Source organism: Archocentrus centrarchus, chromosome 16 (assembly GCF_007364275.1).
Source record: "Archocentrus centrarchus isolate MPI-CPG fArcCen1 chromosome 16, fArcCen1, whole genome shotgun sequence".
Taxonomy (NCBI): domain Eukaryota; kingdom Metazoa; phylum Chordata; class Actinopteri; order Cichliformes; family Cichlidae; genus Archocentrus; species Archocentrus centrarchus.
The window spans coordinates 33,745,208-33,772,468 of NC_044361.1; the positions used below are offsets into that span (position 1 = coordinate 33,745,208).

The window sequence follows — 27,261 nt, forward strand, 5'->3', positions numbered from 1 at the left end:
GAAAAGATCCAGAGCAAAAATAGCAAAAGGCTGACTGATTCTTTAAAAAAACCAGTCTGCAATGAAGTACACTTCACCAAAGTGCTTCCTCCTGTGTAAGATAAACATGTAAACAGACTGAAAGCACAAACTTCCATTCTTCAGTCAGCAGGATTTGTGAAGCCATAGACATGTATGCTGACGTATCACCCATGTCTGTATACGTCTGTGTGTGGTGGTTCTTGAAGCACTGACTCCAGCTGCAGTCCACTCTTTGTGAATCTCCCTCACATTTTTGAATGGCTTTTGTTCCATAGTCCTCTCCAGGGTGCGGTTATCCCTATTGCTTCTACACCTTTTTCTACCACATCTTTTCCTTCCCTCTGCCTCTCTATTAATGTGCTTGGACACAGAGCTCTGTGAACAGCCAGCCTCTTTAGCAATGACCTTTGTGTCTTGACCTCCTTGTGCAAGGTGTCAAAGGTCATCTTTTGGACAACTGTCAAGTCAGCAGTCTTCCCCATGATTGTGTAGCCTACAGAACTAGACTGATTTAAGGCCTTTAAGGCCGTTGCAGGTGTTTGGAGTTAATTAGCTGATTAGAATGTGGCACCAGGTGTCTTCAATATTGAACCTTTTCACAATATTCATATTTTTTTAAAACTTTATATAAATCGCCCAGTCCTAGGATCAACTTCATATTTGGTCAGTCTAATCTACACACTGGGGGAAGCTAAATTTCAAAACTGGTGAGTTTTCATTTGAGGCCGTGGCGCCACACCAAATTTAGATCACCCGCCAGTAAATTTTGATAGGCTCACATTAACACATACATTATCCAATCTGGACCAAACTTCTTCAGTAGGATAAGGCTCCGCCCCTGAACAGATCCATATGACAATTAATGACAGTCACAGCACCACCTAGTGGGAGCGGGAAATGTTATGCTTTACACTTTGAGGTACAGCTCCAAGGTGGTTAAGCAGAACATCTCAAATTTAGGCAGGAAAGGCTTAAAGAGTTGGTGTTATATTGTTTTCAAAACTGAGTTTTCGATAAAGGGCGTGACCCTGGCAGGATGGCTGTAACTCAAAGCTACAATGCTCAATCTGCACCAAACTACAGTGGTTTGATAAGCCTCCTGTCCCGATCACATTGACATGCATTTAGTCCGTAAAAATTTGAGTGCCAACTAGTAGGACCTGGAAATATTATGACATGCCACAGTTCATACTCTGATGTACTACTCCTCCCTGTTCTAATCAACCCACCTCAAAAGTGGTCTGAATAAACATCAGGGATTGGTGATGATTCAGTGCAAAAATTCTGAGTTTTCATTCAACAGCGCACCCTGGTGGCCAGCCAATTTGCCAAGAAACAATTGGCCCTTGATTGAGGGAGGTTGGAAAGTTCAAAAACTCATGAAATATGGAACACACCTCTGTCAGGATGTACGCTTTTAGGTTTGATTGCCTGAATATGGCAAAATGGCTCCACACCGCCACCTAGAACCCCCCCCCCCCCAAAAAAAAACAAACAAACAAAAAAAAAAATAAATAAAAATCAGCCCCAGCGCTACACTTTATTTACATATCTGAAATTTTGTGGGCTCGTGTAACATCCTAAGATGTGCAAAAAAGTCTGTTGACACCATACCTGAAACCCAACAGGAAGTCAGCCATGTTGAATTTAAGGTGTCATTTCTGCTGTGCTTTTTTTTTTTTTTTTTTTGCCATTTTCAGGCCTTGTATTTGAATGAACTACTCCTAGGGCGTTCAGTCCAGTGAGGCCAAAATGGGACATCATCTAGGCAAGTGGCTTATCAAAAGTTATCCAAGGTTTTATAGAATATCAAAAGGTACTGTAGTAGCAATACATACTGTGTATGCTGTATATAAATTTACCTGCTACAAATGTATATAGTGTTTTGATATGTGTGTATATGTATATTATATGTATTTTATGTATATAGGGTTTTCAATTTTATTTTGTTTTATTTTATTTAATCCTTCTCTGTACTTGAGATGCTGTAATAAGCCAATTTCCCTTCGTGGAATCATTAAAGTTTTATCTTATCTTCTGTAATTTCATTATATATTTGTGTAGTAATAATAGAGGTATTCTGTTCCTGTTAAGGGTTAACCCGAACCCTATTATCATTGTTTTATCCTTTTAGCTGTAGAGCACTGTAGTGAATGGCTGCTGTATCTACATGTGCTTCTAAATAAACTTAACACACTGTTAGAAACTCAGCCAAAAATGGAAAATGAGGAACGCTTCACGAATTTGCGTGTCATCCTTGCGCAGGGGCCATGCTAATCTTCTCTGTATCGTTCCAATTTTAGTATATGTGCTACCGAAGTAACACGAAAGCCCCATAGACGTCTGTTTTATATATGGACGACTGTCCTGGGAGCTCTCAGAGTCAGGGTTTGAGGAGGAGCTGAAGCTTAAACTGGGTCTGAGCTGACAGGAAGTGGCAGCACAAACACCTCTGGGTGCTGCTGGGTCAGATTTATGCCTGGAATAAGTCACATGGGCTCAGTGGGACTCAGTTTGGGTCTGTTCCTGGTGCTCTGGTTCAGTCTAAGCCTCTGAGAGGCACAGAGGCATTGTGGGATATTTACACAGGCAGAGGTTGCGTCAGGGGTCAGGATTGGATGCCTGAAGGCGCCAGAACAAAAACTGGCTCACAGCTCCCCCTCCCACAGTCACACTGTAGAGAAACCTAACCCCCGACCAACCCCCCACCGACCCTGCGGGGTCAGACACTGAGACGAGGGGGGAGGGAAAGAGAGGAAATCACTCAGCCTGATGTGTGTGCAGGAAGAGGCGGCACATAAAAACCCAATGAGGAGCACAGAAAGACCTTTCGGGGTCTGGGTCCTGCAGCAGGACTCAGAGCAGGAGGCTTTTCTGAGCCGCGGCACGACCTGGACTCACGTCCTGCTTGTTATCCTGCTCCTGACCGCCTCTGAAACAGCTCCTGATCTGGACTCTACTTTAAAACCACCTTCAGCACCTTTTATACCATTTGTGTGAGTGTGTCTGTTTGAATCTGAATTTACTGTCTTTATTTCCGCATTTAGAGTGAAGGCGGAACACACTGCTTTTGTTTCAATTTAACGACAAACAGCTGCAGTTCCACCAACCTGCCACAGGGCGTCACTGTCTGACCAGTGGTGGGATCATCAGAGAAAACATTTGATATGTTAGAGAAAAGTCTGAAATTATTAAATTAAAAACTAAATATCCTTTAAAAAAAAAAGTTTTCAGTGTTTTTGTGATCATAGATACTTTTGTCAGATGTAAATTTGGTCTGAAAAATCTAATTCTTTCACATTAAGCAGAAAAGAACAAAATAACAGCCGTCACTTGATCATTTCCAAAAAGGTATTACTGACCATAAAATTCAGTCCATCCATCTCCTTTCATTTGCCTAATTCAGGCTCATGAGAGGGCTGGAGAGTAAATGTAATTCATTTTATATATAGTGCCAAATGACAACAGTAACGTCAATATGCTTTGTATTATGAGGCAGGCATGTCCAAAGTCCAGCCCTTGAGCGAATCACAATCCGAGCTCAGATTTTATATGGAATGTGTTATTTCTGGCCTGCTGGCACACAACAATGAATACAATTCCACGTGCAGTTCCTCTTTTTTAACTCATGGAGGCAGCATTGTGCCATAAAACCTCAAAAAGAAGAAGATTGTGTAATAGAATAACTATGCAGCTTGGGTGGAGGGTCATAGGTGACACACAGGGCTCTGCAAGTGTATGTTGGCAATTCAACACTTAACCGGCTGAATGAAATTTGCTCTGACCCTTCAGCTCTTATGGCTACAGCAAGTAGAAAAAGTAAAGTTGATAATGAAGGGTGCTGCTTGCAGGAAAGGAGGGATATATATACATTTTTTTTCACTGAAACCCAGAATAACTGCCTGCCTTATTTGCTATGAGACTGTTGCCTTGTTTGAGGAACATTATGTGAAGAGACACTATGAGGCATAACATGCTAATACAAATGACAAACTGTCAGACAGTGACCGTGCTGAAAAAGCAATTTGTTTGACCCTAATGACGCTCCACCTCACCGGCAGCTGGAGCTGACGGAGCTTCGGTGTGACAGTGACACCAGCACTGACCTACATGAGATCAAGTTTCCAGAAATGCAAACACTTGCAAAGAAGTGTTTGGCTCCAGATACTGGTGTGAGCAGACTTTCTCTGTTCTGAACAAGAGTCACTTCAGATCAAGACTAAGTGACTCCCACAACCTTCTACCGCTATGCATGCTTAACGTGTGAAACATTTTAATTTAGCACATTGTCATCCTGATACACGACACCGCCTTCAGGATACAATGTTTGAACCACTGGATGCACATGGTCCTCCAGAATGGTTCGGTAGTCCTTGGCAGTGACGCGCCCATCTAGCACAAGTATTGGGCCAAGGGAATGCCATGGCAGCCCATCACTGATCCACCCCCATGCTTCACTCTGGGCATGCAACAGTCTGGGTGGTACGCTTCTTTGGGGCTTCTCCACACCGTAACTCTCCCAGATGTGGGGAAAACAGTAAAGGTGGACTCATCAGAGAACAATACATGTTTCACATTGTCCACAGCCCGAGATTTGCGCTCCTTGCACCATTGAAACCGATGTTTGGCATTGGCACGAGTGACCAAAGGTTTGGCTATAGCAGCCCGGCCGTGTATATTGACCCTGTGGAGCTCCCAACTAGGGTTTAATATTTTTCCCGAAAATGACATGAATCAAATCCCGGGAAATGACGAGCCATTTCCCGGGAATCCCGGGAAAAAGTTTATTTATTTTTTTATTTTAATTAGGCCTTCTGTAGCCTGTGTCGGCCTTAACCTATTGTGATATTGTAGAGGTAGCTTTCCAGCTATGTCCTGTTATGCCCAGTAGGGGGCAATTTTGGCTTGATTAATGCAATAAAACCTACATCTCGACATTTGAGTGCTCGAGCTATGCGGTGTTGTATCGTTCCTCAACACTCCCTTAACAAATATAATTCGAATATTCCTCCATTGTACATGGAATTATACCAAGATATTTTACAGCTGCTGGTGCAAAACAATACGGTTCATCTCCACACAGCATTGATAAAGGCTCAGCCACGCTGTCGTGGCGACATCTGTTGCGCTATATCTCCACCAGTGGAACGCTGTAATAGTCATTGAAAAGTTAACTACCGTACTACACTATAATATGACATAACACAGGGCCTTGAGTAATGCACTACGACTTGGTCATTGCCATTCTGGCAACAACAAATTTATAACACCGTGTCTGAGGGTTAAAGTAGGTTCGCTGTGAATCGTCTTTTGAAAAACTGGCCAATCCTTATAGCCTAAAAAATATACATTTTACTCAACTCCATTTTAAAAGCGAAATATGTTAAAGCAATCTATTTCATGATACTTTCTTCACACATTAGGCCCGTATCCTAATTCATGATTGTTAGTAAGCGGCTGCAAACGAGGAAAAGAAACACTCGAAGTTAAACAGATATTTCTTTATTGTTCAGGGCAGGCATATTTTATAGGCTATATAATGCAATATAACAATATATAATAATATAAAATTATATAATACAAAATACAAACACATTACCTACGATTTCAACAAATTAAAGAGGAAAAAAGTACAACTGTGTAATACCTCTATTAAAACGCTTGAGATGAAGGCTGAAGCCTTAAACGGAGGCTGAACGTGCCTGAAATGAAGAGTAATGCTTTTCGCATTAAACGAACCCTTCTCTTTCCTTAAATTTAACATTCTGAAGCTTTCTTTTCTTTCGGAAAGTCAAATCGACGCGCGCGACTTTTTTCCCGGTTTCCCGTCTAACGTTTCCCGGGAAACGGGAAATGGTTCTGATCGCATTTCCCGGGAATCCCGGATCCCGGGATTAAACCCTACTCCCAACGGACAGTTTTGGTGGAAACGGGAGAGCTGAGGTGCACATTTAATTCTGCCGTGATTTGGGCAGCCATGGTTTTATGTTTTTTGGATACAATCCGGATTAGCACCCGAACATCCCTTTCAGACAGCTTCCTCTTGCTCCACAGTTAATCCTGTTGGATGTGGTTCGTCCTTCTTGGTGGTATGCTGACATTACCCTGGATACTGTGGCTCTTGATACATCACAAAGACTTGCTGTCTTGGTCACAGATGCGCCAGCAAGACGTGCACCAACAATTTGTCCTCTTTTGAACTCTGGTATGTCACCCATAATGTTGTGTGCATTGCAATATTTTGAGCAAAACTGTGCTCTTACCCTGCTAATTGAGCCTTCACACTCTGCTCTTACTGGTGCAGTGTGCAATTAATGAAGATTGGCCACCAGCCTGGTCCAATTTACCCATGAAACCTCCCACACTAAAATGACAGGTGTTTCAGTTTCATTGTCCAACCCCTGTATATATATTTTTTTTCATTGTAAATCAATAATATCTGCAGCCAGAAAACTCTTAACAAGCTAGAAAAGCAATCTGAATAAGTACTCACGCTGCCACGCAGGTACGTTCCGCTGTGAGGACGTAGTTCTCTGACTTGTTTACAATGACCCGAGCCTCATACACAGCACTCCTGTTTCCTTGTCTTAGACTTGGAAGAACTTCTGCCTTCAAGACACAAAACTCAGAGTCTGTATCATGATATTTGATGTTCGGTATGTAATTGTAAGCATCCAGTGACTTATGTGCGCTGCAACTTCTCTCCAGTGTATAAGCTGGGTTTCTCCACCAAATACACTTATATATATCCGCCCACGGATACTGGGCCATTTGCTGACTAGGGTTTAATCCCGGGATCCGGGATTCCCGGGAAATGCGATCAGAACCATTTCCCGTTTCCCGGGAAACGTTAGACGGGAAACCGGGAAAAAAGTCGCGCGCGTCGATTTGACTTTCAGAAAGAAAAGAAAGCTTCAGAATGTTAAATTTAAGGAAATATTGAGAGAAGGGTTCGTTTAATGCGAAAAGCATTACTCTTCACTTCAGGCACGTTCAGCCTCCGTTTAAGGCTGGCTTCAGCCTTCATCTCAAGCGTTTTAATAGAGGTATTACACAGTTGTACTTTTTTCCTCTTTAATTTGTTGAAATCGTAGGCAATGTGTTTACCCTAAGGTATTTTGTATTATATAATTTTATACTATTATATATTGTTATATTGCATTATATAGCCTATAAAATATGCCTGTCCTGAACAATAAAGAAATATCTGTTTAACTTCGAGTGTTTCTTTTCCTCGTTTGCAGCCGCTTACTAACAATCATGAATTAGGATACGGGCCTAATGTGTGAAGAAATTATCATGAAATAGATTGCTTTAACATATTTCGCTTTTAAAATGGAGTTGAGTAAAATGTATATTTTTTAGGCTATAAGGATTGGCCAGTTTTTCAAAAGACGATTCACAGCGAACCTACTTTAACCCTCAGACACAGTGTTATAAATTTGTTGTTGCCAGAATGGCAATGACCAAGTCGTGGTGCATTACTCAAGGCCCTGTGTTATGCCATATTATAGTGTAGTACGGTAGTTAACTTTTCAATGACTATTACAGCGTTCCACTGGTGGAGATATAGCGCAACAGATGTCGCCACGACAGCGTGGCTGAGCCATTATCAATGCTGTGTGGAGATGAACCGTATTGTTTTGCACCAGCAATTGTAAAATAGCTTGGTATAATTCCATGTACAATGGAGGAATATTCGAATTATATTTGTTAAGGGATTGTTGAGGAACGATACAACACCGCATAGCTCGAGCACTCGAATGTCGAGATGTAGGTTTTATTGCGTTAATCAAGCCGACGTTACCCCCTACTGGGCATAACAGGACATAGCTGGAAAGCTACCTCTACAATATCACAATAGGTTAAGGCCGACACAGGCTACAGAAGGCCTAATTAAAATAAATAAATAAATAAACTTTTTCCCGGGATTCCCGGGAAATGGCTCGTTATTTCCCGGGATTTGATTCATGTCATTTTCGGGAAAAATATTAAACCCTATTGCTGACATACCACAGGAATCGGAGTCGGTTGCTGGTGGTCAAAATTACTTTTTGCAGGTAGTTTTCACGATCTTTTGTTGATAATCCCTTCTCGTACATTGAAACACTATTGAACTCCGCTGTACTTCCGTTTCCAAAATGCGCGCGCATTGCTACCTATGTCATCATTGTTTACAAACAGTAAAAGGGTCTATATGTTTAGAAGTACTAGGGCTGGGCGATATGGACCAAAATAGTATCTGAATATTTTTTACCTGAATGATGATATACGAAATATATCTTGATATTTTTTTCTTCATAAAGGTATAAACAAAAAGGCACTTCTGAGTCAAAGCTACATGTCCCAAATGTCACACAGACACTTTGATTAACATTCAGCTGTAGCTGTAGATGTACGTGAGAAATTTCTCAAAAATAAACCACTGGCATTTAAATAATAATGCTCCTCAAATAAATTAATGCTTTTTTTCCTCCATAACAAAAGACTTGCAGCCGTGCTATTAAAATGTAAACAGAAAAGATCCAGAGCAAAAATAGCAAAAGGCTGACTGATTCTTTAAAAAAACCAGTCTGCAATGAAGTACACTTCACCAAAGTGCTTCCTCCTGTGTAAGATAAACATGTAAACAGACTGAAAGCACAAACTTCCATTCTTCAGTCAGCAGGATTTGTGAAGCCATAGACATGTATGCTGACGTATCACCCATGTCTGTATACGTCTGTGTGTGGTGGTTCTTGAAGCACTGACTCCAGCTGCAGTCCACTCTTTGTGAATCTCCCTCACATTTTTGAATGGCTTTTGTTCCATAGTCCTCTCCAGGGTGCGGTTATCCCTATTGCTTCTACACCTTTTTCTACCACATCTTTTCCTTCCCTCTGCCTCTCTATTAATGTGCTTGGACACAGAGCTCTGTGAACAGCCAGCCTCTTTAGCAATGACCTTTGTGTCTTGACCTCCTTGTGCAAGGTGTCAAAGGTCATCTTTTGGACAACTGTCAAGTCAGCAGTCTTCCCCATGATTGTGTAGCCTACAGAACTAGACTGATTTAAGGCCTTTAAGGCCGTTGCAGGTGTTTGGAGTTAATTAGCTGATTAGAATGTGGCACCAGGTGTCTTCAATATTGAACCTTTTCACAATATTCATATTTTTTTAAAACTTTATATAAATCGCCCAGTCCTAGGATCAACTTCATATTTGGTCAGTCTAATCTACACACTGGGGGAAGCTAAATTTCAAAACTGGTGAGTTTTCATTTGAGGCCGTGGCGCCACACCAAATTTAGATCACCCGCCAGTAAATTTTGATAGGCTCACATTAACACATACATTATCCAATCTGGACCAAACTTCTTCAGTAGGATAAGGCTCCGCCCCTGAACAGATCCATATGACAATTAATGACAGTCACAGCACCACCTAGTGGGAGCGGGAAATGTTATGCTTTACACTTTGAGGTACAGCTCCAAGGTGGTTAAGCAGAACATCTCAAATTTAGGCAGGAAAGGCTTAAAGAGTTGGTGTTATATTGTTTTCAAACTGAGTTTTCGATAAAGGGCGTGACCCTGGCAGGATGGCTGTAACTCAAAGCTACAATGCTCAATCTGCACCAAACTACAGTGGTTTGATAAGCCTCCTGTCCCGATCACATTGACATGCATTTAGTCCGTAAAAATTTGAGTGCCACCTAGTAGGACCTGGAAATATTATGACATGCCACAGTTCATACTCTGATGTACTACTCCTCCCTGTTCTAATCAACCCACCTCAAAAGTGGTCTGAATAAACATCAGGGATTGGTGATGATTCAGTGCAAAAATTCTGAGTTTTCATTCAACAGCGCACCCTGGTGGCCAGCCAATTTGCCAAGAAACAATTGGCCCTTGATTGAGGGAGGTTGGAAAGTTCAAAAACTCATGAAATATGGAACACACCTCTGTCAGGATGTACGCTTTTAGGTTTGATTGCCTGAATATGGCAAAATGGCTCCACAGCGCCACCTAGAAGCCCCCCCCCCCCAAAAAAAAAAAAAAAAAAAAAAAAAAAAAAAAATAAAAATCAGCCCCAGCGCTACACTTTATTTACATATCTGAAATTTTGTGGGCTCGTGTAACATCCTAAGATGTGCAAAAAAGTCTGTTGACACCATACCTGAAACCCAACAGGAAGTCAGCCATGTTGAATTTAAGGTGTCATTTCTGCTGTGCTTTTTTTTTTTTTTTTTTGCCATTTTCAGGCCTTGTATTTGAATGAACTACTCCTAGGGCGTTCAGTCCAGTGAGGCCAAAATGGGACATCATCTAGGCAAGTGGCTTATCAAAAGTTATCCAAGGTTTTATAGAATATCAAAAGGTACTGTAGTAGCAATACATACTGTGTATGCTGTATATAAATTTACCTGCTACAAATGTATATAGTGTTTTGATATGTGTGTATATGTATATTATATGTATTTTATGTATATAGGGTTTTCAATTTTATTTTGTTTTATTTTATTTAATCCTTCTCTGTACTTGAGATGCTGTAATAAGCCAATTTCCCTTCGTGGAATCATTAAAGTTTTATCTTATCTTCTGTAATTTCATTATATATTTGTGTAGTAATAATAGAGGTATTCTGTTCCTGTTAAGGGTTAACCCGAACCCTATTATCATTGTTTTATCCTTTTAGCTGTAGAGCACTGTAGTGAATGGCTGCTGTATCTACATGTGCTTCTAAATAAACTTAACACACTGTTAGAAACTCAGCCAAAAATGGAAAATGAGGAACGCTTCACGAATTTGCGTGTCATCCTTGCGCAGGGGCCATGCTAATCTTCTCTGTATCGTTCCAATTTTAGTATATGTGCTACCGAAGTAACACGAAAGCCCCATAGACGTCTGTTTTATATATGGACGACTGTCCTGGGAGCTCTCAGAGTCAGGGTTTGAGGAGGAGCTGAAGCTTAAACTGGGTCTGAGCTGACAGGAAGTGGCAGCACAAACACCTCTGGGTGCTGCTGGGTCAGATTTATGCCTGGAATAAGTCACATGGGCTCAGTGGGACTCAGTTTGGGTCTGTTCCTGGTGCTCTGGTTCAGTCTAAGCCTCTGAGAGGCACAGAGGCATTGTGGGATATTTACACAGGCAGAGGTTGCGTCAGGGGGTCAGGATTGGATGCCTGAAGGCGCCAGAACAAAAACTGGCTCACAGCTCCCCCTCCCACAGGCACACTGTAGAGAAACCTAACCCCCGACCAACCCCCCACCGACCCTGCGGGGTCAGACACTGAGACGAGGGGGGAGGGAAAGAGAGGAAATCACTCAGCCTGATGTGTGTGCAGGAAGAGGCGGCACATAAAAACCCAATGAGGAGCACAGAAAGACCTTTCGGGGTCTGGGTCCTGCAGCAGGACTCAGAGCAGGAGGCTTTTCTGAGCCGCGGCACGACCTGGACTCACGTCCTGCTTGTTATCCTGCTCCTGACCGCCTCTGAAACAGCTCCTGATCTGGACTCTACTTTAAAACCACCTTCAGCACCTTTTATACCATTTGTGTGAGTGTGTCTGTTTGAATCTGAATTTACTGTCTTTATTTCCGCATTTAGAGTGAAGGCGGAACACACTGCTTTTGTTTCAATTTAACGACAAACAGCTGCAGTTCCACCAACCTGCCACAGGGCGTCACTGTCTGACCAGTGGTGGGATCATCAGAGAAAACATTTGATATGTTAGAGAAAAGTCTGAAATTATTAAATTAAAAACTAAATATCCTTTAAAAAAAAAAGTTTTCAGTGTTTTTGTGATCATAGATACTTTTGTCAGATGTAAATTTGGTCTGAAAAATCTAATTCTTTCACATTAAGCAGAAAAGAACAAAATAACAGCCGTCACTTGATCATTTCCAAAAAGGTATTACTGACCATAAAATTCAGTCCATCCATCTCCTTTCATTTGCCTAATTCAGGCTCATGAGAGGGCTGGAGAGTAAATGTAATTCATTTTATATATAGTGCCAAATGACAACAGTAACGTCAATATGCTTTGTATTATGAGGCAGGCATGTCCAAAGTCCAGCCCTTGAGCGAATCACAATCCGAGCTCAGATTTTATATGGAATGTGTTATTTCTGGCCTGCTGGCACACAACAATGAATACAATTCCACGTGCAGTTCCTCTTTTTTAACTCATGGAGGCAGCATTGTGCCATAAAACCTCAAAAAGAAGAAGATTGTGTAATAGAATAACTATGCAGCTTGGGTGGAGGGTCATAGGTGACACACAGGGCTCTGCAAGTGTATGTTGGCAATTCAACACTTAACCGGCTGAATGAAATTTGCTCTGACCCTTCAGCTCTTATGGCTACAGCAAGTAGAAAAAGTAAAGTTGATAATGAAGGGTGCTGCTTGCAGGAAAGGAGGGATATATATACATTTTTTTTCACTGAAACCCAGAATAACTGCCTGCCTTATTTGCTATGAGACTGTTGCCTTGTTTGAGGAACATTATGTGAAGAGACACTATGAGGCATAACATGCTAATACAAATGACAAACTGTCAGACAGTGACCGTGCTGAAAAAGCAATTTGTTTGACCCTAATGACGCTCCACCTCACCGGCAGCTGGAGCTGACGGAGCTTCGGTGTGACAGTGACACCAGCACTGACCTACATGAGATCAAGTTTCCAGAAATGCAAACACTTGCAAAGAAGTGTTTGGCTCCAGATACTGGTGTGAGCAGACTTTCTCTGTTCTGAACAAGAGTCACTTCAGATCAAGACTAAGTGACTCCCACAAAGTGACATTTTAGGCACGTCTACCAGTGCTCTGGAGCCAGACTTGCCCTGTGTACCCTTCACATTAGGTAGCTCTCTTATCAGAATTACAGAGTTGTACTTAACAGTGTTTCTGTATGTTTTAAATTTCGGCTGGAAATTCAGATAGCTTCTATGCTCTGTGTTTATCTTGATGGTTACATTTGCCAATTTCATTTTTGTTTGCTACATTAAAATGAAAATATTAAAAAAAAACATTTACATGCATCTTTTATTGTTTAAACTAGTATCATCAGGGACTGTTGGCCCTCAGGCACTTTAACATGATCAAATCTGGCCCTCCTTATTTGGACACCCCTGTTGTAAGTTAAAGAAGCTACAACAATACAGAGAAAACCCAACAATCAAACAACCCCCTATGATGAAGAACTTGGTGACAGTGTGAAGGGAAAACTCCCTTTTAACAGGAAGAAGCCTCCAGCAGAACCAGGCTCAGGGAGGGGGGGGGGGGTCATCTGCTGTGACCGGTTGGGGGTGAGGGGAGAGACACAGGACAAAAGACAACAAACTCTTCAACATGATTAAACAAACACAATATTAAACGACATTTGGCACAGAGTATGATTCACTGTGTCAACTTTGTTTTGGCATTTGCAGTCAGGTATCCCCACTACCAAAACCAAAACCATTGAAACTGCATTGAATTAAGCTAAACTTATTTAACCCTCTGAGCTCTATGCTGGCCATTTGTGGCCACTTCACTCTCTTTTTTTTAACCATTTTAACTGTGTTAATGCATATGGAATAAAATTTCACAAGGGTCTAGATTTCATTCTGATTTTTTAATTTTCAACTTCAGCTACTGAAATATGTCAATAATGTAGTGTGTACATCAAATTGTTCCTCTTGGCTCTATCGTGGCCACTTTTGGCCCATTAAAACCCATTAAAACTACATTTTTAAATCTCTTGTTATATGCAACATAAAAGCATGCATTTTGGGCACAACTGCTTTCATTCTAAACTCAAGACATGGAATTTGTAATTTTTAACAGTTTCTACCAGATTAGATAATTTATTAATTTTTTGCTGAGCAGGCAATTTTATGTAATATTCTTAGTTTCCAATGGGGCGTATGATGGCTTACTACACTCCAGTGGAGCAAATAAATCACACAATTTTGACATAGGAGTGATGTCACAATTTTTTGTGTGTGTGCATGAAAATAATTATTCCTTTATGTGACATTCTAGCAGAAATATGTATTTGAAAGACAGACTGAAATAGATTATGACCGCCAAGTTACCAGCTATTCAGCTTTGAGTTTCCCAGGTAAACTTGGCTTTGACCTCGAGTACATGTCTGTAAGATGTCGGCCCTTTTTTCTACCCAGAGAGCTAACAGTAGTGATCGTCACAGCTGTGTATATAGCTCCCGATGCTAACGTTAGCATGGCGCTCTCTCTCCTGCTGAACGCCATTAACGAACAGCAGCGGGTCCACCCCGACGGTGTTCTTATTATCGCGGGAGACTTTAACAAGGCCAACTTAAAGACTGTACTCCCGAAATTCCACCAACATGTCAAATGTTCTACAAGAGGGGAGAACACTCTTGACCATGTTTACTCCAACATTAAGCATGCTTACAGAGCCAAACCCCTCCCCCACCTCGGCCAGTCCGACCATCTTTCCCTGCTGCTCACCCCAGCATACACCCCCCTCAGACGGAGAGCCAGGCCTACTGTAAAAACCATTACAACCTGGCCTGAAAATGCACTCTCCGACCTACAGGACTGCTTTGCATACACAGACTGGGACTTATTCGAACACGAGGACCTAGAAACATTCACAGGGACGGTACTGGACTACATTAAGTTCTGTATCGGAAATGTGACTGTCAGCAAAAACATCCGGGTTTTCCCTAACCAGAAACCCTGGATGAACAGCCAGGTCCGTTCACTCCTCAAAACCCGTGATGCTGCCTTCAGGTCAGGCGACAGAGCTCTGTACAGTGCTGCTCGAGCTGACCTGAAAAGAGGAATTAAAAAAGCCAAAACGAACTACAGGAGGAGAATAGAGTCCCATCTGTCCAGCAATAACACACGGGAGGTGAGGCAGGGCATTCAGAACATCACAAACTTCAGAGGCTGTGATGTGACTGCAGGAGACCTGAGTGTGTCACTAGCAGAGGAACTTAACTGTTTCTTTGCTCGCTTTGAGATGCCTCAGGACCACCCATCTGCTCCAGTCCTGCCCCCCCCACCAGGCTGCACCCCACTCACCATCCAGGAGCATGAGGTACGGCGCGTGCTCCTGGCAGTGAACCCCAGGAAGGCTACCGGACCAGACGGAGTACCTGGCAAGGTGATCAGAGCGTGTGCCCACCAGCTCACCCTGATTCTCACCAGGATTTTCAACCTCTCCCTGGCCCAAGCAGTCATCCCCCCCTGCCTAAAAACAGCCACAATCATCCCCGTCCCCAAAAGGTCATCTGTCACCAGCCTAAATGATTACCGCCCTGTGGCCCTCACACCGGTAATCATGAAGTGCTTTGAGAGGCTGGTTCTCCAGCACATCAAAGACCACCTGCCCCCCACTTTCGACACCCATCAGTTTGCATATCGTGCAAACAGATCCACAGAGGACGCCATCGCTGTAGCTCTCCACTCTGTGTTGAGCCACTTGGAGCAGCAGAGCTACGCTCGCATGCTCTTTGTGGATTACAGCTCAGCGTTCAACACAATTAGGGCTGCATAAAACGATTATTTTAGTAATCGAGTATTCTATCGATTATTCCAGCGATTAATCGAGTAATCGGATAAGAAATACTTTTTTTTATTAACAGTTTATCTGCATATTTTAACTTCCGTAATGCAGTTTCTCGCCATGTGAACAAACAGCGGTGAATGGAGCAGCTACAAAGTTCTCTTTTCTTCACCTTAACACTTGCTGATCAGGTGCTTGATGAAGGACCTCCAGCTGTTTCACAGATTTAATGGTGGTTACTAAAAGAAAAAGCTGCTGTTTTGGACGCTGGAAAAACGTTTCCTTTTTCACTACTTGAGCTCACCGTCACAGCTTCGCCTCTTTGCGCTTGCGCAGTTAAAACCGCTGCCTGCTATGAGTGTTTTGAAAAACTAGTGGCTGCGGGAGCCATGGCGCATGTGTGAGTAATGGTGTAATGCTTTGTATTCACAAGCATTCTCGAAAATACGTTTCTACTGCAGGTCTATATTTAGTCACTAATAAGGGATTAAAGTATAAAAAATATTTTGAAGGAGCCCCTCGGTCCTGGGGGGCGGGCCTTCCGGTACCGAACCATCGCTAATGCTAATGGCCCGCGCTCGCTAGCAAACCAGTTCTGGTAGCTACAGCTGAAGTAAAGACAAAAATAGCAGCTGAAATTCTCAGCGAGCACAACACACACAGACACACAGAGAGCAGTGGAGGCGTGGAAATGCATGTCAGCGACAGTTGCCACCCGTCCCGTAATGTTACGGAGCCGTATTCCACGGAGTCCCGTAACATAATGGGTTCTGTATTTTACGAGACAGGTGGCAACTCTAGTGATGATCCACTCTGTGTTAAATGAAATCCATCGCAGCGACGGAGAGCTTTTTAGAATGTGTGCTTGTGTATACGTGAGTGATTCACACTCCAGTCCAGTAGGTGGCGGTAATGCAGTTCTATGTTGGTTTGCCAGCCCCCAATAAACCCACAAAAAAACGTCAGCACTAATGCTGCTAATGCTAGTGAGGAGCGCCGCTTACACCGAGACAGCTGAGCGCTGCAGAGTTTAAACGAAGCATCGACACAGTAAATTTGTGTCGATAAATTTTTAGAATCGATTTAATCGAGTTAATCGATGAATCGTTGCAGCCCTAAACACAATCATCCCGGACATTCTCACCACCAAACTGCACACCCTGGGCCTCCCCCCTCTCACATGTTCCTGGATCAAGGACTTCTTAATCAACCGGCCCCAGACTGTGAGACTTGGCCCCCATCTCTCCTCCACCCGCACACTGAGCACTGGCTCCCCACAGGGCTGTGTGCTGAGCCCCCTCCTGTACTGCCTCTACACCCATGACTGCAGTCCGGCCCACAATAACAACCTCATCGTCAAATTTGCTGACGACACCACAGTGGTCGGACTCATCTCGAAGGGAGATGAGGCAGCTTACAGAGAGGAGGTCCTGAAGTTGACAGCCTGGTGTTCAGAGAACAACCTGGTACTGAACACCATGAAAACCAAAGAGATCATCATCGACTTCAGGAAGCACAGGACTGACCCAGCTCCCCTCTACATCAACGGCGAGCGTGTGGAGAGGCTCCACACCTTCAGGTTTCTTGGTGTCCTCATCTCTGCTGATCTCTCTTGGTCAGATAACATCACAGCTGTTATCAAGAAGGCTCAGCAGCGACTTCACTTCCTGAGGGTCCTCAGGAAGAACAACTTGGACTCAAACCTGCTGCTGACCTTCTACCGCTCATCCATTGAGAGCCTGCTGACATACTGTATCACAGTATGGTACGGCAGCTGCACTGAGGCAGACAGGGTCAGGCTTCAGAGGGTAGTCAAGACAGCACAAAGAATCGTTGGCTGCCCTCTCCCCTCCCTGATGGACATCTACACCTCCCGCTGCATCAGCAGAGCCAGGAACATCATCAAGGACAGCTCACACCCTGGCTTTGACCTGTTTGACCTGCTGCCCTCTGGCAGGCGCTACAGGTGCATCAAAGCCAGAACAAACAGACTCAGGAACAGTTTCTTCGCCAGAGCAATCACCACCCTGAACTCACACACTCACCCACTGTAACTGTGCAATATTATATTATTCATACTGAACAATATCTGACATTCCTATATTGTGTAATATCCAGTATTCATTCACTAGTGCAATATTCATTCACCAAGTGCAATATTCATCATCTTCATTATTATATGTATACACATATTTACTTTTCTTACAATGTACAGATGCACCAATGTATGTATATATTTTTATACATTCTATTTTTTGCATATTTTACACATTGTTTATTTCTGTATATCTCTTGATTATATTGATCATACTAGATTATAATATTTTTATAATATTTTTATTTTAGAGAGTTTGATTTTCTGTTACATGGCACTGAACAGGAGTGGCCCTCCAATCTCATTGTACATCCTGTATAATGACAATAAAGGCATTCTATTCTATTCTATTCTATGATGCACATGTTCAAAGCACTTGTAGCTTTGTTCTTTTCATTAAAAAAAATACCACACCCAAATATCTAACCTCTAAAAAAATTTAAAAAAAAATTCACTGGCCATCTTGCAGAGTTCAAAGTTGCAGCTGCAGGGTAAACAACAACAACCTCTGGCACTGTTTGTAAATCTGTCCCGGAGTTTGTGCAGGTGCAGCAAAGACTGCTGCCAGAAGTAAACTTAGCAGCTTCAAGATCGTATTTTCTCCAGCAAGAAGGTCATATTCACTGCTTCAAGCACTTGACTATGTAATGTGCTCAAAGAGCGAAGATGGGGAGAAATCCTCTGTACTTGAAGACACATCAACTCCTGAAGATGAGGGCACACCTTCCTCAGAGGTTGACAGCATCAGCACTGATGATGAAGAGTACCAGCCAGTGCCTGATTCTACTTTTTTAGGGCGTGAGGACAATACAGACACAGCAGTTGGATCAGTGGATGTCTCATGATTGGAAACTTATGTGGTTTCCCACTGCTGAAGAGACCCTGCATTACAATCCAGTACCTGCTGGTCTCACCCCAGGGCCCACCCTGTATGCAATTGCCCACATCAGCAACTTGAAGTCTGCCTTTGACCTGTTTGTCACAGAAGAGATCATTCATCTTCTGTGCACCCACACAAACCTGCATGGGAGGAGGAGGTGTGAGGTTTGGAAGGATGTGGATGAAGTGGAGATGAGAGCCTACATTGGAATTCTGATTTGGGAAGTTAACCATGGAATGAGGGTCACATTCCAACTGACAGGAGCTACAAGGACACACTGTCACATGTGAAAACATCTTTACTTCATTTTTCTTGGAACTCCTCAGAAGACAACTGGCTCTGGTTGGTACAATCAAGGAGAAACAAACCAGAGCTACCTCCCCACCATTTTTAACTGTGACAGCACAAGATTCTGTCATCTGTCTTTCCTTTCACAAAACTAACATGGCAGTATCCTACATGCCCAAGCGAGGGAAGAATGTGCTTCTTTTGTGCACAAACCCCAGGCAACCAGCGGTCAGCGACGGGGAATAGAGGAAGCCTATAGCAGTTATATGATATAACTGGGATTTAAAGGGTTAAAATTCTGCGTTTGAATGAAATTTTAGTCTTAATGACAAGAACTGATGCAAATTTTAAAATTCAAGTTTTGAAAGTGAGAAAATCAGTTAAAAAATATTTATTTTAGAGCATTTTAGAGCACAAAAAAGAGGTGGCCATTTTTGGCCACGAACAAGCTGAGACGGAGTTTTTAGGTTTTTTTCATCACTGCACAAAAAGTAATGATTCATAAAAATCAATGATACTGCTGATAATTGACATGCATTTAGCTGCAATGAAGGTTAAAAAAATAAATCAACTTGCATGTGTTATTTGGTAAAAAAATGTAAATTTATAATTTTCTCATTTTATAAATTATTAGGACTACATGATATAACTGGGATTTAAAAGGTTAAAATTTAGAGTTTGAATCAAATTTTGGTTCTAATGACAAGGACTGATGCTAATTTAAAAAATCAAGTTGTGAAAGTGTGAAAATTGGTTAAAAAATGTTAATTTTAGAACATTTTTTGAATATAAACATGAGGTGGCCATTTTTGGCCACGAACAAGCTGAAAGGGAGTAGGGCTGCATAAAACGATTATTTTAGTAATCGAGTATTCTATTGATTATTCCAGCGATTAATCGAGTAATCGGATAAGAAATACTTTTTTTTATTAACAGTTTATCTGCATATTTTAACTTCCGTAATGCAGTTTCTCGCCATGTGAACAAACAGCGGTGAATGGAGCAGCTACAAAGTTCTCTTTTCTTCACCTTAACACTTGCTGATCAGGTGCTTGATGAAGGACCTCCAGCTGTTTCACAGATTTAATGGTGGTTACTAAAAGAAAAAGCTGCTGTTTTGGACGCTGGAAAAACGTTTCCTTTTTCACTACTTGAGCTCACCGTTACAGCTTCGCCTCTTTGCGCTTGCGCAGTTAAAACCGCTGCCTGCTATGAGTGTTTTGAAAAACTAGTGGCTGCGGGAGCCATGGCGCATGTGTGAGTAATGGTGTAATGCTTTGTATTCACAAGCATTTTCGAAAATACGTTTCTACTGCAGGTCTATATTTAGTCACTAATAAGGGATTAAAGTATAAAAATATTTTGAAGGAGCCCCTCGGTCCTGGGGGGCGGGCCTTCCGGTACCGAACCATCGCTAGTGCTAATGGCCCGCGCTCGCTAGCAAACCAGTTCTGGTAGCTACAGCTGAAGTAAAGACAAAAATAGCAGCTGAAATTCTCAGCGAGCACAACACACACAGACACACAGAGAGCAGTGGAGGCATGGAAATGCATGTCAGCGACAGTTGCCACCCGTCCCGTAAAGTACGGAACCCCGCATGTTACGGAGCCGTATTCCACGGAGTCCCGTAACATACGGGGTTCTGTATTTTACGAGACAGGTGGCAACTCTAGTGATGATCCACTCTGTGTTAAATGAAATCCATCGCAGCGACGGAGAGCTTTTTAGAATGTGTGCTTGTGTATACGTGAGTGATTCACACTCCAGTCCAGTAGGTGGTGGTAATGCAGTTCTATGTTGGTTTGCCAGCCCCCAATAAACCCCCAAAAAAACGTCAGCACTAATGCTGCTAATGCTAGTGAGGAGCGCCCGCTTACACCGAGACAGCTGAGCGCTGCAGAGTTTAAACGAAGCATCGACACAGTAAATTTGTGTCGATAAATTTTTAGAATCGATTTAATCGAGTTAATCGATGAATCGTTGCAGCCCTAAAAGGGAGTTTCTTCAATTTTGCCTTCCCTGCAAAAAAATATTAATGCATAATAATCAGTGTTCTTATTAATCAGTTACATATCTCAGGCTGTACTTTTGATAATACAAGATAATCCCATAGTACTGAGAATATATAAAGTATTCAGTTTTGAGGTAATTTGCCAACAAGTGCATTGTTCAAACAAGCTGGCATTTGAAGGGTTAATAAATAAAAAAGGAATGAACATTTTACATTTACGTGAAGAACTGATGTTAGTTAAGAACATTATGCAAAAAAAAATCAAAAAACAAGAAAAAAGTAAAAGATTATGCCCTCTGTTTGTTAGTGGCCATTTTTGTCCACGAACAAGCTGAAAGGGTAGTAAAAACGAACAAGTTCAGAGGGTTAAGGTGCATGCCGAATTTTAAAGGCGGCCATTAACTGTCCAATAAAACTGGATATCCAGCAGAAGAGGCGCGAACCAAAAACACCCGACTGTAACAGATTTTAAAATGAGTCTGGCTTCAGGGCTGACTGATCACAAAAACTGCTCTCCGCTTTACGCTTGATAACAGACAAATTCAATAATCTTTTTAAATTATTTAATGTCAAATATTATTTCAAACACGACTTTAATGGGGTTTCTGTTCGGAAACGTTCGGCTCACACTGCGAGTTTCTAACTTCGCGTGTTAGTCCCGAACCTGCAGCCGCAGCAAAGCACAGAAAGGCTAAACTTCATCGAAAACCTCTAAGTTCACGGGGCTAAGTCATCAGGTTAGCTTCAGCAATCACCCAATCTGTACGTTTTATGCATGCCTAACGTGTGAAACATTTTAATTTAGCGCATTTTACATAAATCTGGCGCAACCGGATCGGCACTGAAGTTTTTATTTTTTATACACGTTCAAACTCTTGACAAAACAGATACCTCAACGAGTCTCAAAGCATTTCTTCAACCAAGTATCTGCAAGCTGCTGCCATTAATAATTCACTTTTTAAAAAATTTTTTACCGTGTCGCCACCGGCTCTTCAAACTCTTCGAAGGTCCGCCGTCGTGGTTTCCAGCCGTGAAATGATGTGACATGTGGACACCTTTGAAAGCTGTCCGTTTGTGACCGAGGAAATTAAAATTCAAACCCTCCTCAACGAAGTTTAACTGTTTCGGTAAAAAATAAATAAAAACGGAGCTTTTCCTACGGTGTCTATCATCGCCATCACCTTCATCCTCATTAGGTGTGGGCGTGGCTCTTTTGCCACCAAAGCCCTTTCAAAATAAAAGTCTCTTCCGTCATTTAAAAGAAGGAACTATATGAAGCTAAACATTTTAATATCTTCTTTGTTTTAAAACAGTACTGGGCAGAAGTCATGAGTCACCCCTCATTCTTTATATTTTGCAGAACATTGTGAAATAGGGGCAGTGATTTATTGAAATGTGTGCAAACATAAATGGGAATACAGTAAATGAGGCAAAAACAGTTTGTGCAATTAAAAGGAGCTTGAAAGTCCATATTTGGTATGACCACCTCTATTTTCAGCACAGACTGAGGTCTGTTGCCAATCAGAAGCTTTCCCGATGGTATTGTATAGTGGATCAAAATCTGATGGTACTCCTCTGATTTCATAATTCCATCAGTAATTTTGATCTCCAACACCACTGTCTGAAATGCAGCCCAAACCATGAAACCATGAGTCTTCTTCACTGTGTCTTACAAATGGCTGTAGATGTTGTTGTACCTCCTCCATGCATTTTGGTGACTTAAACCAAAAATCTCAAACTTGGACTCATCACTCCATCATACCTGTTGCCACTAATTTTCAGTCTAGTTCTTGTGTAATGTGACATACCACCACCTTTTCTCTCCATTTCCCTTTCTTAAGAATGGCTTGTTGGCAGCCACCCTTCCACTGAGACCATTTCTGATGAAGTTTGAGTGAACAGTAGCTGGATGAGCTGAAGGTTCAGATGCATCTCACAGGTCCTGTATTGGGTCTTTGCTGGATTTTTTTTCCTGTTTCCAAAGGACATGACTTTCAGATACTGTTCATTTGCTGTAGATAGATTTTTTGTAGGGCTTACTCTTCTTATTTTGTTCTCCAGTTTCCTCAGTTTTTTAAGGACCAATTGCACACCAAGCAGAGATATGCCAAGTTTTCAGCTAACAGCTCTTTGGGAAACAAACAGCGGTGGATGGAGCAGCTGCAAAGTTCTCTTTTCTTCATGTTGGCACTTACTGATCAGGTACAAAAACAAAAACTTATTGATCAGGCAGTTGATGTAGGACCTCCAGCTGTTTCAACGTAAAGCTTTTAACGGTGGTTACAGGAAAAGGCGCTGCTGTTTTGGACGCAAGAAAAATCCCTCTTTGCGCTTGCTGCGTGTGCACAGACTGCATGTAAAACAGCTGCTGCTGTTGTTGAAAAACTGTGAACATAATTTTGTGATGCTTTTTTTATCCACAAGCCCCCCCCCCCCCCCCTTCCCCCATGTATAATGTAAACAGAATTAGTCACAGCACAGAACCCTGTGGAACTCTGTGCCATTTCCTCTCCAGCTTACAGGTTATCCACCTGTTTTTGTGTTATACCAGGAGTCAAGCACTTCTGATCTGATGGTTTCTTTTTTAGAGGAGCCACAATGTCCAAAGTCATCTTCCTTTGAAGGGTGGCTTGAAGAGCTCTGCCATTCTGGAAGGGTTCAGAGTAGAGTCTCTACTCCTCCACACGAAAAGCAGTCAGGTGAGGTGATTTGGGGACCAGGATGCCTCACGGACGCCTCCTAAGTGATGTCTCCTGGGCATGTCCTGCTAGGAGGCGGCTTTGGAACACAACATGTTGAAGAGATGCTTGGCTTGGGCTGACTTGGGATCACCTCACTGTCCCGATGGATACGCTGCAGGAGGTGACCCAGAAGAGGGAGGTCTGGGCTGTGCTTAGACTGCTGCCCTAGCAACCTAGACCCAGATACACTGTATTGCCAAAAGTATTCTCTCACCATTCAAATCATTGAATTCAGATGTTTCAGTCACTTCCGTGGCCACAGGTGTATAAACCACGCATCTAGGCATGCAGGCCACTTCTACAAACATTTGTGAAAGAATGAGTCTCTCTCAGGAGCTCAGTGAATTCCAGCGTGGTACCATGATAGGATACCACCTGTGCAACAAGTCCAGTTGTGAAATTTCCTCACCACTAACGGTGTGGTGTGGGGGTGTTTTTCAGGGGTTGGGCTCGGCCCCTTAGTTCCAGTGCAAGGAACTCTTAATGCTTCAGCATACCAAGACATTTTGGACCATTTCATACTCCCAACTTTGTAGGAACAGTTTGGGGATGGCCCCTTCCTGTTCCAGCATGACTGCACACCAGTGCACAAAGCAGGTCACTAAAGACGTGGATGAGCCAGTTTGGTGTGGAAGAACTTGATTGTCCTGCACAGAGTCCTGACCTCAGCCTGTTAGAACACCTTTGGAATGAATTAGAGCGGAGACTGTGAGCCAGGCCTTCTCATCCAACATCAGTGTCTGACCTCACAAATGGAAGAGCAGCCAAAATTTCCTATTTTTGGTCTATATTACAAAATGTATGTAATAATATTTAAATTGGCTAAACTTTTTTTGTATTATTGTAACTTAATAAAAAATAGGATGAAAAAGTTTTTTTTTGTGATAATTTATGAACAGAATATTATGTCCTCAACAGAGTTTATGAATGAAAAGACGTCCATGGTTCAGTTCTGCAGGTCACTGCAAAAATATTGTAGAAAGTTTGGCTCTCTGTCAGCTCATTTCCAGCTTCAGCTAAACTGCTATTTGTGTGTTTTGGACCCTGGTTGGTTGAAATAGTTTCTTGTTATTTTTCCTTTTTTTTAACCTCTTACAGACCGATCTGTGCACGTCCAGCATGTAAACTCTGTTCTTTGATGTTTATGATATTTAATGGGTTTCTTTAACATCAACTAAAAGGTCTTTCTTTGCATTGGAGATCATTTTTCTGAATTTCAGGAGCGGGGCCACGCCTCATACACTTCTCTTCCTGTCTATATATCTGCTCCAGCACGGCAGGCTGTTTATTCTCATTTTCATGCAAACACCCATAAACATTAAATTCACAGCTGCATTTCCAGGATCCAAGTTACTGCTGTAACAGAAACCTGATAGAATTAGTGATCAGTTTATGTTAGAAGGTTATAATTTCTTTAATATAAATAGAAAAAGTAAAAATGGTGGTGGTGTAGCATTTCATGTGCAAAAGAATTATCATTGTAAGTTTATAGATGATGTAATGGAGAATTTGACTATACAGACACATACAGGCAAAGGTCAAAGGTTTTTTTTCATGCTGTATCTATACAATGCCTGGGTCACATATTGAACCATTTATAAATAGCTTACTAAAGGTTTGGGGAAATTAAAGAATAGGAAATCAGTTTTTGTACATGGAGGATTCAGTATTGATCTACTAAAGTGGAAGACTACTGGAGACTTCTGGGTGTGACAGCAGATAACAAAATCTGCTGGAAGCTTCACATAAAATCTTTACAAACTGTCAAGAAGCATCTCTGTGCTGAACAAAGCAAAGCATATTTTGCATTACAAATCACTCACTTATATTGCCTTACCTAGAGTACTGTGTGGAAGTCTGGGGCAACACATACAAAACTTCACTCCAGCCATTATGTAAACTTCAAAAAAGAGCAATTAGGATCATTAATCAGGCTGGATTTACAGACCACACGAACATTTTATTTTTAAAGTCAAAAACTCTGAAGTTCACGGACCTCATAAAATATAAAACTGCACAAATTATGTACAAAGCCAGATGTTGCCACTGGAATTACAACCTGAGGGGAAAGTTGAGCTTGAGGACTCTTAAGGCACGCACAACATTTAAAACCTTTTGTGTTTCCATTTGTGGAGTCAGATTGTGGAACAGTTTCCCAGTGGGCCTACAGCAATGTTCAAGCATTATTCAGTTCAAAATATACTTTCAAAATATGCTTTTAGAAGGGTATGGAATTGATTACTGATAATTATGTCTCTAATGAAATTAATTAGTAGAATTAGTAAAGTTAATCACATTTAGGTATTTCTATATTTATAAAAAAAAAGTTCCTCTCGTTTATTTTTGTGGGGTTAGTGTATACAGATGCTGAAGGGGTGTGAGGGTGAAGGTGAATGTTGTACATTAATGGAGTGTTGAGCATGGGGTAAGGATTAATAAGTGTGCACATACTTCTTCCTGTCATGGTCTGTTAGTTGCTAGTTTCCCTGTTACCTAGGATTAGGAGGCTGAAGTGGATCTCCACCCTTCTAGGCGGAGCCTGGATTCTTCCACCAGCTGAGCACCTGTGTCATATCAAGCCTCGTCAGCTGTGGTATTTCAGGACCAGCTCTACCATCCAGTCTTTGCCAGATTCTCTGCCTCCTTAGAGTGTCTGCATCCTTCCATCCAGTGCAAAGAAGTGGACTGCCTGCTCACCCTACCTCAGCACGTCTTTCAAGCTCAAGGAATTGGCAATTAATCTGGACCTTTAACCCCCATCCCACCCCGAACCACTCTTTCAGAATCAAGTAAGGCCTCTATCATTACTCCTTGAGGATGGATTGCCCTTTGTGTAGACATTCCTGAGACTAAGACTTTCCCCTTCTCTCTTCTCAGAATAATCCACCTGGACCAGTAGTTTTGGCTAACTTGTATCTTTGGATCAGAACTCCTGAGCTCCTTCTGTTTGATAAATAAATGTTTGTGAGCACTGTTATTACTGTCCTGATTTCTTGATTGGGATCTGCATATGAGTTCACCATCTCAGTTTCAACCGATTCATGACACTTCCTACTTCTATTTAAAAAATAGAACTAGTGAAAATGAGAGAAATTACAAGGTTTATGAGAATAAACAAATTTCTATTTTAACAATGATTATAAATTTTTGAAAGACAGTAAAAAAAACATAAGGACTTGGAAGGTAATAAATTAAGTTATAGCAAATAGATGTATTAAAATTGAGATTCCAGGTTATTTTATAAACAACACAAATACAAAATTCCAAAATGTTAAGATGACAGTTAAGACAGGAAACACAAAATAATAAACCATAAGTAAAAGAAAACAGCATCAATAATGTATCAGGACTCAAGACTCAGTCTGATTCAAAAGCCAAAGTATAAATATGGTTTTTCAAATGGGCTTTAAGAGTGTCAGCTGTTGAAGATGTGAAAGGGCAGTTTGTTCCAGAGCGTCTGAGCAACAGCTGCAAAGGCCCGATCACCTCTGTGTTTTAATCTTGACCTCGGGACAGGAGTGTTTGCTCAGCAGACCTCAGTGACCTAGTGGCTGTATGCAGGCTTATAAGATAGGAGAGGTAGGGAGGCGCTAACCCATGCAACGCCTTAAAAACAAACAGTAAAACCTTAAAATCAATTCTAAAACTGACTGGCAACCAGTGTAGGGATGCTAATATGGGGGATATGTGGTCTTGTTCATGAGTGCCGG

At 41.9% G+C, this 27,261-nt stretch overlaps 1 protein-coding gene and 2 non-coding genes across 3 annotated transcripts in view; all 3 read right to left on the minus strand.

The window, feature by feature from the left end:
* tg (thyroglobulin) overlaps positions 1 to 21,996 on the minus strand; it is a 71,210-nt gene extending 49,214 nt beyond the window's left edge. Inside the window, exon 1 of the mRNA XM_030750212.1 lies at positions 21,785 to 21,996. The gene's annotated coding sequence lies outside the window, so the exon portion shown is untranslated. The remainder of the gene's footprint in view (positions 1 to 21,784) is intronic.
* Positions 2,242 to 2,347, minus strand: LOC115795159 (U6 spliceosomal RNA). Its single transcript, XR_004021232.1, has one exon. It is a non-coding gene; the product is annotated as a U6 spliceosomal RNA (small nuclear RNA).
* On the minus strand, positions 10,778 to 10,883 carry LOC115795160 (U6 spliceosomal RNA). The gene has a single exon (XR_004021233.1). It is a non-coding gene; the product is annotated as a U6 spliceosomal RNA (small nuclear RNA).
* Positions 21,997 to 27,261: the final 5,265 nt, after the last annotated feature.